Source organism: Sorex fumeus, unplaced genomic scaffold (genome assembly GCF_029834395.1).
Source record: "Sorex fumeus unplaced genomic scaffold, SorFum_2.1 ptg000046l, whole genome shotgun sequence".
NCBI classification, from domain to species: domain Eukaryota; kingdom Metazoa; phylum Chordata; class Mammalia; order Eulipotyphla; family Soricidae; genus Sorex; species Sorex fumeus.
The window spans coordinates 6,415,879-6,428,858 of NW_026606103.1; positions in this window are offsets into that span (position 1 = coordinate 6,415,879).

A 12,980-nucleotide genomic window follows, 5' to 3' on the forward strand; every position below is an offset into this window, starting at 1 on the left:
TTTAGCTACTTCTAGAAGACCTTAGATGTGAGAAGATGTTCCCTTCACAGCACTGCAAGGGGAGGCCCAGGAAGCTTTCTCTGTGCTGTGCATTCTGACTTTGCTCTGAGTGGTTATGCACCAGGTAGGAATGGACGTGGGTGTCCCTGATGGTCCACATCTCCAGTCCTGTTTTGTTTTGGGGTTACTTCTGGTGCTGCACTTAGGAATCACTCCTGGTAGTGCTCAGGGATCGAACCCAGGAAAGGACACGGGTCCTACCTGCCATGCTCTCACTTCCAATTTTTTTAATTTAACTTTTTTTTTTTTATTGAATCAGTATGAGATACTGTTACAAAACTTTCATGATTGAGCTTCAGTCATACAATGATTGAACAACCCATCCTCCACCAATGCACATTTCCCACCACCAGCATCCACACTTAAGTACCTATTCTTAAGTGTGGGACGGAGGTGCTTGTTTGACTTGCATTGATCTAGCAGACAGAGATGCATGTCTTCCTCTCTCCCTGAAACCTGTGTTTTTACATTGAAATCTCGCCATCCCCTCATAGCATTCACGGTATTCTAAGAGGTTGTCTTTCTTGCCCCAGTGTCTGCCTCTTGAGAGGATATTGCAATCACTCCCTCCTTTCACAAGCACTGCAAGTGTACCTGGAGCTCACAGAGCCAAGTCCCTCCTACTGCCCTTCCAGATAAGTCCAGACTCTCTAGGATTACTCTTCAGGCTTAGTTTCCTTTGGACTCGCACCCACATCTCTGATTCACCATTGCTCAGTATTTCCCTCATCCACTTACTCAAGCATCTTGATAACATGTATCCTCTGCTCTTGGAATCTGCCTTTTGTTCTCTTTGGCAGGCCTTAAATTGAAATCCTTTCAGAGTAAGTCCTCAGATTTTAGCCTTTGGAGGGTTTGATCAGAATGTCCTCTCCACCACTTTGTCATAGTCCTTTTACAGCCCTCATTTCTGCCCTTGAGTAATTTAATTGCGCATATATCTTCCATTAGGTTGTAAACCCTTGGAAGACAGGGATGTTGCCATCCATTATGATTTCCCCAGTACTTGATATGGTGCTTTTTGTTTGTGTGGTAGTGTGCAGGGGCTGGCAGCTCCAGGCTCTGTGCTTGGAGTTGCTCCTGGGGGTGCTTGAGGGATTTTAAGGTGCCAAGTATCCAACCCAATCCAGAGTCTTCTACATAACAAAGCATGTGCTCAGTCTCTTTGAGCTGTCTCTGATATGGTACTTTGAATGCATTTAGTATTCATGGTTAGTGGACTTAAGGCTCAGTGTACTTGTGAATCAAGGTTTGTTTTTAATAAATTCAAAGTTTAAATTGTTATATTAGCCAAATAGTAGTTTAAAATGGAGCTTAATCATTTTTTAAAATCTCTATCCCAAAGCAACTCAATGAATTCTACATTATCCTCCATTTTATAGAGGTACAAAACAGCAAGTAGCTTGCAAAAAGTTCCAGAGTGAGGGGAATCTGTGGCTTAGAAGATCTTGTTTTTCTAACTGAAAAAGGCCCTCATAATTCTCAAAAAAAATCCTGAGAAGTCAACCAAGGTTGGTTAAATGAAGAGAAAGGATGAAAGTGGGAAAGAGTTACAGCTCTCCATATGCAAATCCATCCTGTCTGTCTGTCTGTCTCCATTTCTCTCACTCCCTCCCTCTTCCAAATCTTGGTTCAGCCTTGGGAGAGTATCGGAGTCCAGGAATTTATCCATTTCTTTAAAGTTCTCTTATTTCGCGGCATAAAGATTCTCAAAGTAATCTCTGATTTGAATTTCCATAGTTTCTGTTGTGATGTTACCTCTTTCATTTCTGATTCAGTTTATTAGGGTTCTCCCTCTCTCTCTTTCAGAGTCCTGTCAATGGTTTATTGATCTAGTTCATTTTTTCAAAGAACCAGCACTTGATTTCATTGATCATTTGGATTGTTTTGGGGATTCCAGCTCTTTTTTTAAAATTGAATCACCTTGAGATACACGGTTACAAAGTTTTCATGATCTGGTTTCAGTCATAAAATGTTCAAACACCTGTCCCTCCACCAGTGTACATTTCCCACCAGTGCACCAGTGTCCCCAGTCCTCCCTCCCTCCCTCCCTCCCTCCCTCTCTCTCTCTCTCTCTCCCCTCTATCCCTTCTCTCTTTCCCTCTCTCTCTCTTTTACCTCCCCCATCTCTCTCTCCTTCCCCTTTTGAGCATTATGTTTTGCAGTATAGATACTGAGAGGCCATCATATTTGATCCTTTACCCACCTTAAGCACACATCTTCCTAGACTATAGACCAAACATTATGGCTACTTAATACCTGGATTGCAGACCACAACACCCTAAAGGAGAGAGAGTAAAAGGTACTCTCCACCTGCCACAGAGGCAGGAGTGTGGGGTGGGGTGGGAATTATGGGGGGGATGCTGGGAACATTGGTGGTGGAGAATGGGAACTGGTGGAAGGATCAGTTGATAAGATAACTCTGGAATTAATTCAAGAGGAACAACATAAAAATAATCATTGTCCCAGAGGGACAGGAAGGCAACTCTTGTGAAGATGCAACAGTCAGAAACATCACTGCTGAGAAGTTCCCAGAGCTGGAGGGGGTAAGCACCCAGATCCAAGAGACTTGAAACTAAAAATACTCAAGATACAAACTACTCAGAATGATGAATGTCTTAGATAGGTATAGAGCACTTAAAGATTAAAGAAAAAAATAACATGCAAAGGAGTGTTGATACAAATGACAGAAGATTTCTTACATGAGGCCCCAAGACAATGGTGGGAGATAATTAAACTCAATGAACAACTTTACCCAGCCAGACTCTCATTCAGATTTGAAGGAACTATACACAACTTCAGGATAAGAAACAGTTCAGGAACTTTATGACTCAAAACTGCTGTAAAAAGAGAATGAAAAGGGTTACCAGAGATGAGAGAAATCTCACAACTAGACCAAATTTCTACAAAAAGACGGTACAGACTCCAACGCAATAATCACACTCAATGTCAGAGGCCTAAATGTACCAATTAAGAAACATCAAGTGTCAGGATGGATTAAAAATTGAGTACAACCTTCTGCTGCTTGCAAGAATTAAATTTAAGCAGTAAGGGCAAACAGATTCAAAGTCAAAGATTGGAAGACAATATTTCAAGCACACAAGCCCCAAAAAAGGCTGGGTGGCCATACTGATATCAGACAACATTGACTATAGTATTAAAAGGTTTTAAGAGACCGAGAAGGCCATTTCTCAGTGATGAAGAGATATGAACATCAGAAAGAACTCACATACTCCTAAACACATTTAAAATTCATAAAATGACCAATAGACTTGAAGGACATTGATGACAGCACAATAATAGTTAGAGATTTCAACACCACTCTGTCTCCACTTGATAAATCAGCTAGGCTAAAACTAAAAGAGGAAATACTGGAATTGACTGGAATTGAAGAGAGAAACAGAAGAGAGGAACTTAGTATATATGCATATATTATACAAATATATACACACACATATATATGTATGTGTGTATACACATTCTTCTCCAATGCACATAGGGCATGCTCCATGATAGACCACACGTAAAATCACAAAACATAACTCCAAAAATTATTTAACATTCTCAAGTTAATCAATGCAATGCTCTACATCAACACAAAAAAATTAAAAATCATATTAATAGATGCCAAGAAAATATTAGATAAGAGGATGAAGAGGAAGGAGAAAAGTAGCTTGTAGAAGAGAGCTCAGAACTTCCCCAGTCTCTGAATGGAAGCTCCAGAAGAGAGATAATGCAAGGTATCAAAGGAGGAACACCTAGATTACTCTGGATTATAGACCTGAGAAGGAAGGGAAGGAAAAGAACTTGAGAAGGACAGGGAAGGAAAGGAAGAAGAGGCAGATAGGAGGTAACATGGGCAAAAGGACTCAGACACATTGGTAGTGTTACTGTTTACATATTTTATTTAGGAATGCAAAAAAAAATAAAAATGTCAAAATTATAATGATTAATTCAGAGGGTATTAATCACTAACAATTTAATGATTTAATTAAAAATATTCAAAGCTCTTTTTAACTGCTTACCTCCCAAAGAGTTGAGAATTTCAGCAGATGGCTTCTTCTAGGAGTTTTTTTTTTTGTAGAATCTTTAGAATTTTCTAAATGTGGTATCCTATTTTCTGCAAATAGTTCAATCTTGACTTCTTTCTTTCATATTTGGATGCCCTTGAATTTTTTTTTGTTTTTTGCCTAACTGCTATGAGCAGTACTTCCAGTAGTATATTGAATAGGAGTGGTGAGATTGGGCAATCTTGTCTTGTAACTAATCTTAGAGGTTTTTAGGTTTTTGCCATCTATAATACTTGCTGTGGACTTATGTGAGATGACTGATTATATTGAGAAAATTTCTTTCAACTTCCATTTTGTTGAGGGTTTTTATCATGAATGGGTACTAGATCTTGTCAAATGCTTTCTCTGCGTCGATTGATGTCATTATATGATTGTCATCTTTTCTTTTATTGATATGGTGTATTATGTTGATTGAATCGCAAATGTTATATCAGTTTTGCATCCTTGGGAGGAGTCCTACTTGGTCACGGTGTATGATCTTTTTGATGACCTGCTAGATTTCATTTGTTAGTATTTTGTTAAGGATCTTTGCAGTTATGTTCATCAGGGATATCAAACTATAATTTTCTCTCTCTCTCTCTCTCTCTCTCTCTCTCTCTCTTTCTGACTTTTTTTAATATCTGTGCTTTTGTTATGAGGGTGATATTTTTCTCATAGAAATTGTTTGGGAGTGTTTCTATTTCTTCAAATTTCTGGAGGAACTTTATAAAGATTGACAGTAGGTCCTCTTTAAAATTTTGAAAGTATTCAGCAGTGAATGCATCTTGGCCTGGGCTTTTGTTTCTTGAAAGAATTTGATTACCATTTCAATTTCTTCAATAGTAATAGGTTTGTTCAGGCATTCCAAATTTGGTATAGGCTTGGGAGTTTATAGGAATACAAGAATTTATCTGGTTCTTCAAGTTTCTCTTGTTTTGTTGCATGAAGATTCTCAAAACAATCTCTGATGATTCTTTGAATTTCTGTGGTTTCTGTTGTGATGTCCCCCCTTCATTTCTCAGTTTATTGGGGTTCTCTCTCTTTCTTTGTAAGTCTTGATAGCAGTTTATTGTCTTTTTTTTTCAAGAACAAGTTCTTGGTTTCATTGATTTTTTTTGATTATCTTTTGTGATTCCAGCTCGTTCATTTTTACTGTTTTTTTTTATTTCCTCCCTGCCACCTGGTTTAAGCTCCTTTTGATGGTCATTTATCAAGATCTTAAAGTGAGAAGTTAAGCTGAATATGTGGGTCTTCATTCCTGATGAATTCTTAGAGAATTCTTACTAAACATTCCTCTTATAACTGTTTTAGCTGCATCCCACAATTTCTGGTAACTTGGTCTTTATTCTCATGTCCAACGTTTAGATTCAGCCTTCTGGAACTGTGAGTTACCCTGGATAGTCTTTGTCTTGGTCGACACAATAAAGTCAGACAGTCTCTCACCCTGTTCGTTCCATTCTAGGCCATGGGTCCCAATGTGGAGTTCTTCAGCTGAACTTCTCGGTCCTATCTTGGCATTAAAATCACAAACAATGTTCTTGTAGAAGGTGTGGTCTTCTTTATAGAACTTCTCCAACTGCATGTAGGACTTCTCAATTACTCCTTCATCATAATTGGATGTTGATGCATTTACAACGAAGATAGAAACTGCCGGCAGTGAGCCGCATCTGTTCAAGTGTAATTGTCCTATTCAGGTTGTAAGGCATTCGAAAGAATCAATGCTGTGTCCAAGTTCGTGTTGACAAGGACACTGACACTTCCGATGCCTCTTTTGTCGCATGTTCTGCCCTATTGTCTGTCATCTACAAGCTGTTCACTTGAGTCATCCTGAATAGGATTGACAAAACACTAGATGAAGGACAACCATGCGAGCAAGCCAAGTTCCGCAAAGGATTCAGCACAATTGACCACATCCACACGATAACCAAGCTCATTGAGGTTTCTCGGGAGTTCAAGATGCCGCTCTGCCTAACGTTTATTGATTTAAAGAAGGCCTTTGATTCTATTGAGACCGAAGCAGTCATTGAAGCCCTAGCCAATCAGGGCATTCAAACTCAATACATCAATCAGGGTCCTCTGTGAGCTGTAGTACGGATTCACTACCAGGATCTCACAGTTCTACAAAGAAGTGATCATCGATGTCAAGAGAGGGGTTCAGCAGGGTGATACCATTTCACCGAAACTCTTCAGTGCCACCCCCAGAAATGCCATGCTATGACTGGAATGGGAAAGATTGGGAGTGAAGATAGATGGTCGGCAAGTACATCACCTCCGCTTTGCTGATGACATCGTTCTAAATAACACCAAACATTAGCCAAGTGGCACAAATGCTGGCCGACTTTGACCATGAGTGTGGAAAGGTCGGTCTACAGCTGAATCTCACAAAGACAGCGTTGTGAAAAACAGTCTTGTTCCTGATGTTCCAATCACTCTCAACTGAACGACCATCTCCAAATGCAACAGTTATGTGTACCTATGTCGAGAAGTCAACATGACGAATGACCTGGCACCTGAGTTGCTCAGGAGGAAGAGAGCGGCTTAGAACGCCTTCAAGATCATCAAAGAAATAACTAAGAGGACAAAGAATTTCCAGCTCTGGGCACATCTCTTCAATTCCACTGTTCTTCCTGCATTAATATATGCCTCAGAGACCTGGGCCCTAAGAAAACAGGATGAGAATGCTATTCGGGTCTTCCAAAGAGGAATCAAAAGAGCTATGCTTGGAGTGTCACTTTTCACTCAAATGAGAGAAAGAATTTGGAGTTCCGACCTCCTTCGAGGGTCAAGAATCAGGGATGCTGTTTTGTTTGCCAAGGTGTCGAAAATCAGATGGGTGGACATGTAATGAGATTTGGAGACTGCCACTGGACTAGAGCCATTACCGACTGGATTCCACGGGACGTCAAAAGATTGCGTGGCCGCCCACCTACAAGATGGTCAGACTTCTTCATCAAGACCCTGAATGATCTGTTTGAGGCTCTTCATGTTCCTAGAATGAACAGATGCCATTGGGCTACACCAGCACATGACAGGGACAAATGGAGATGTTACTGGTGTCCACTCAAGCAAATCGATGAGTAACAGGAAGTCAAGTGATCAAGTGATATCCTTAACAATTGTTTTCTAGCCTTTGACTTTGAGTCTATGTTTGCTGTTTAAATATGTTTCTTGCAGACAACAGAGTGTTGGTTTCAATTTTTTAATCCATCCTACCATTCTGTTTCTCTTAATTGGTATATTTAGCCCACTGACTTTGAGAGAGATTTTTGTTGGGGGGGGGGGGGTTGTGCCATCTTTTTGTAAGAATTTGCTATGTCTGTGGGGGTAGTCTTATCTTAAAGTGACCCATCTAAATGGCTTTAAGTCTATGAAGTTTAGCTGTGAAGTTGTGTTTTGTTCCTTCAAAATCTGAATGAGAATCTGGCGGGTAAAGTATTCTTGGTGAGGCATTTGTTTCATTGAATTTTATTCACTGTATTTCACCACTATCTTCAAGCATGGAAGATTTAATCCAATAAGTTGGTTGTACATATTAAGGATGCTCCTTTGTAAGTGATGTCCTTTTGTGATGTTTTCTTTCAGTATTCTATCTCTATCATTTTCAGCATTCTGATTAAGATGCATCTCATGGTATTTTCATTTTTATTTCTTTTAGCTGGCACCCGTTGGGCCCCCTGGATCTGGGTGCATGTGCTGTTCAGCTATGGGAACTCATAAATGATGGCCTTGACAGTTGCTTCTACATAGGGTTTTTTCCCCTGTCCCTCTGGGAACTCAAGGATTCTTACATTGTTGTTGAATTCATCCCAAAGTTCTCCTGTCATCTATTGGTTTATTTTGAGGCTATTTTCTATCTTCTGGTGTCTTCTGGAGATTTCCTGCACCTCATCTTGGAGTTCACTGATTCTGTGTTCATAAGCTGTTACTGTTAATGAGGAGGTTTCCCAGTAAGTTTTTCATTTCATCTTCCAGGTTTTAGATCTGGCATTTATGCTTGTGTTTTCATTTGTATTTTCCTTGTTTCTGCTCTCATATCCTCTTATGTTTCATTGACAGTGCACTCCATTGTTTCTTTGAGTTTCCTATGGATCTTCATCAATCTCATTCTAAATTCTTTATCAGAGAGGTTATATAGCTCATTGCTACTGGTTGGTTCATCTGGGCTAGAATCTGCTCTAAGTTTAGTGGGTTTCTGCATTGCTTTACCATTGTGACTGTTGTAATTTGAAGTTGTTTCTTGTGCATTGTCGTAGTTAGAATGTCTGTGTATGTCTATGATTATGGAGAGGTGAAGAAATACATGGCTGTTCCTCTTCATTCCACGACGTCGCTCTTCATAGGTGGGGTTCAATCCTGACCTGGGGAGCAAAATGGCGCCCCTGAATTCAAACCAGAGTCCCGGATGCCTTCCTGGCCTTTTTAGTTTTCAGGGACTACAATTTGGCAGAGAAGATGGCTTCTTTACTGTTAGTTTATTATTTGTTTTTAACATAGTTCTTTTTATTGCTTCATTTTTAGCCTATATATTCCAATATGCTTCCATGATTACATCTGTAACTTGGAGAGCAAAATTTCCTTCAAGAATTGTTCTACCAGCAGAATTCCCATATTCAAATAAAAAAAAACCCATATATTTAATATGCTCAAACCAATAGCATTAAATATTTTTATATTATTTTTTCTCTAAATATACAATGCCAACTGAACATTACCTATACATTTACTTATATTCAACCCTTTTTGAATTAATACAATAATTTTATCATTCTCTTTGGAAAATAAGCAAAGGAATGAGTTTTATTAGAATAAACATAGCATAGCTCTATGAAATCATTGAAATATTTTTGGTAACGTTTTGGGTAATATTTAAATTACCCAGGGCTGGAGTGATAGCACAGCGGGTGGGGCGTTTGCCTTGCACGCAGCCAACATGGCTGACCCGAGTTCGATTCCTCTGCCCCTCTCAGAGAGCCTTGCAAGCTACCGAGAGTATTTCGGCCGCACAGCAAAGCCTGGCAAGCTACCCGTGACATATTCGATATGTCAAACACAGTAACAACAAAGTCTCACAATGGAGACGTTACTGGGCCTGGTTGAGCAAATTGATGAACAACTGGAGGACAATGACAATGACAATTTAAATGACCAAATAGTAATTTAAATCCAATTAGTAATTTAAATCCTAAATAGTAGTTTTAATAAGTCAACTGTCAGCTCTAGAAATAAGGAAAAAATTTAGAGGAGTAACTATAGGCTTGGATTTTCTAAAGGGATTGCAACATATAGACTTCCTTGACATTTTTAGGTTTTCAAAAACAAGTTTGATAATGCAGTTTTAATGTGTCTGATATTATCTTATGTTGATAATGCTATATAACAAAATGTGATATAGAATTGAGCAATTCAAAGGGCTGGAGCGATAGCACAGCGGGTAGGGTGTCTGCCTTACATGCGGCCAACATGGCCGACCCGAGTTCGATTCCTCCGCCCCTCTCGGAGAGCCCAGCAAGCTACCGAGAGTATTCGATATGCCAGACACAGTAACAACAAAGTCTCCAATGGGGACGTTACTGGGCCCGCTCAAGCAAATCGATGGTCAACGGGAGGGCCTTTACCTTACCTTATAAGTAAATGATACTTCAGTAATACTAATTGTAAATTAGAATTAACTTACCACAAGTCAATTTTTTTGGTTTTGTCTTGTTTTGTTTTGGTCCCACAGCTAGCTGTGCTCAGGGCTTCTTCCTGGCTCTGTGCTCAGGGATCACTTCTGAGGGTTCAAGGGACCATAGATGGACCCATGTCAGAAGCCTGCAAAGCAAGCTCCCTTTCTGCTGTACTGTCTCTCTGGCCCTGTCAATTTAAAATTTTTTTAAAGAAAAGTAAGTCACTCTATTTCCAGCTATATATCAAATTATAACTTACAGCAGGTCTTTAATTCAAAAAATCATTAAGTGCCAAGAAATTTATTTGTATTCTTAAAAATTAAAGAAAAATTAAGGAAGCTTACTATTTTCTTGTGTTGTTGTAAAAACATCCATCAGGTTTGAATTTGCTATCTTTCAGATTTTATTTCATCATATGAAATCATTCAAGAAGATCCATAGCACTGAAGTACTATAAAATTTTTAAAAAAGCTCTTTAATTGTTCACATTTTTACTTGTTCAATTCTAAATATTACTATATAGATGAATTTCTTAAAATACATTTAAACTGAGTTGTGGGGGGAGGGGTGAAGCAGCTGAACGATGAAGAATCTGCTCCTCATGTACATGGGCCTGGGCTCTATCACCAGCACAGAAACAGCACCACCAATACAATGAAACTCTTAGAAATCTTGCTGAACAGTTCCCAAAGTTAAAGAATGCAGACATCCAGATCAAAGGAGCCAGAAGAGTGCCAGCTAAAAGAGACCCGAATAAAAACACTCCAAGGCTAAGCGAAATGAGTCAAAAAGAGAGGGACAGACATAGAAAGATTGCGTTTATCTGGGAATATAAAGTAACAAAATAAGAGACTAACAACCAAGAGTAGCCGAGATAAGTACCAGGAGGTTCACTCCATGACTTGGAGGCCAGCCGCACATGCTGGGGGAAAATGGAAAAGGCAGCTCAGATAGAGAAGGGAGCACCAAATAATGGGTGTTTGGAGGATCCTCCCAGGATGGGAGAAGCATGCTGATAGTAGACTCTAGACCTAACATGATTGCCACTCAATGCCCCTTTTGCAAACCACAATACCCCAAAGGAGAGAGTAAACAAAAGGGAATGCCACAGGGGTGGTATGGGATGGGGGGATGGGGTGGTGGGAGGGATACTGGGAGCACTGGAGGTGGAGAATGGGCACTGATGGAGGGATGGGTACTCAATCATTGTATAACTGAAATCCAAGCACAAAAATTTGTACTTCTACAACTGTACCTCATGGTGTTTCACTAATAAAAATTAAAAAACAAGTCAAAAAATAAATATTTAAACTTTAAATTCAATTACTATGCCATGTAACTCAATTTTCAGGTTTATTTTAGGGGCAGAAAAATCAGAATCAAGTTTGTCATCATCAGATATAGTACAAAATAATAGGAAAAAATTTAATTTTTTAAACTGAGCTATATTTTAAGTGATTAACAGTACTAAGGGGATCAAGTGTAAACTATTGTTTTATTTACTTTCAATAATTCCTAGGTTCTCAAAGATTTGCTCAAATGAAATGTTCACTCCTAAATAATACTAAATAATACTATTTATCTTTGTTCTCGGAGAGCCTGGCAAGCTACCGAGAGCATCTCGCCCACATGGCAAAGTTTGGCAAGCTACCCGTGGCCTATTTGATATGCCAAACACAGTAACAACAAGTGTCACAATGGAGACATTACTGGGCCCGCTTGAGCAAATCGATGGACAACTGGTGGACGTTGCTACAGTTTCTCTAAGAAAACTTTTTTGGATCATTTTAGTGGATTATTCATAACAAGAAATACAAAATAAATTACTTAGGTTCTGCTTTGGGGGCAGGGTTTGGGTTTGGGATGGAAACACTTGAAATATGGCTATGGGAAGGTGTAATGGTGGTGAAATTGATGTTCAAATATTAAATGTAATCAATTATTGTGAACAACTTTATAAATACTGTAGGACCTCAATATGTGGATTACGGTTTTATGCGAATAATTTTCTTAGATAATTAATTTTAAGTAAAATAGTAAATGTAGACCATAAAGTTCAGGATACTGTCATTTATTATTTTTTAGTTCTCGTCTTTTGTTCTTATCTTTTCCATTCACATTTTAATTCATTTACGACACCAATATAATAATATAGAGTTTCTAAGTTTAAAAATTACAAAGACAGTAGTGGAAAAGAAAAATTATATCTCATTACTTTGAATTTACATTTCAAACCATCTCTATATAAATCAAGACAAAGTGAATCTTCTAGCAAAGTGAAGTTTCTGTCTGCACAGTTCATTTTGACAAGTCAGTTTTATGTTCACAGTTTCTATGCAGAAAGAGCATTCAACATATCATTCAACATATCCATTCACTAAACAAACTTAGCAGTTTACAAAGAAATAATATTTTTTTCCTTTTTTAAAAATTTATATATATATATATATATATTATTAGTGAAGTACCATGAGGTACAGTTGTAGGTTTACAAATCTTTGTGCTTGGGTTTTGGTCATACAATGATCAAATACCCATCCCTACACCAGTGACAATTTTCCACCACCATGGATAATATCCCCCCCCCCCCTTCCACCCTTCCTCTGTGGCAGGGCATTCCCTTTTGTTCTCTCTCTCCTTTTGGGTGTTGTGGTCTGCAAAAGAGGCATTGAGTGGCAAACATGTTCAGTCCATAGTCTGCTTTTAACATGCATCTCCCCTCCTGGGAGGATCCTCCAAACACCCTTTACTTGGTGCTCCCTTTTCTATCTGAACTGCCCTTTCGCCTAGAATACCTGGCTGTCCTCTAAGCTATGGAGTAATCCTCCTGGTGCTGATCTCAGCTATTCATGTGTATTAATCTCATATTTTGTTACTTTATATCCCCCAGATGAATGCAATCTTTCTATATCTATCCCTCTCTTTCTGACTCATTTCGCTTAGCATGATACTTTCCATGTTGTACCACGTATGTAAATTTCATGACTTCATCTTTTCTAATAGCTACATAGAACTCCATTGTGTAGATGTACCAAAGTTTCTTTAACCAGTCATCTGTTCCTGAGCACTCAGGTTTCTTCCAGTTTCTGGCTATTGTAAAGAGGAGCAGGGGATATTTTTCCATTTCCTCATGCCCTCTTTTATTTCCTGAAGAAGCATTTTGTAGTTTTCCTTAATTCCTTTAATTCCCTATTTAACCTGATTC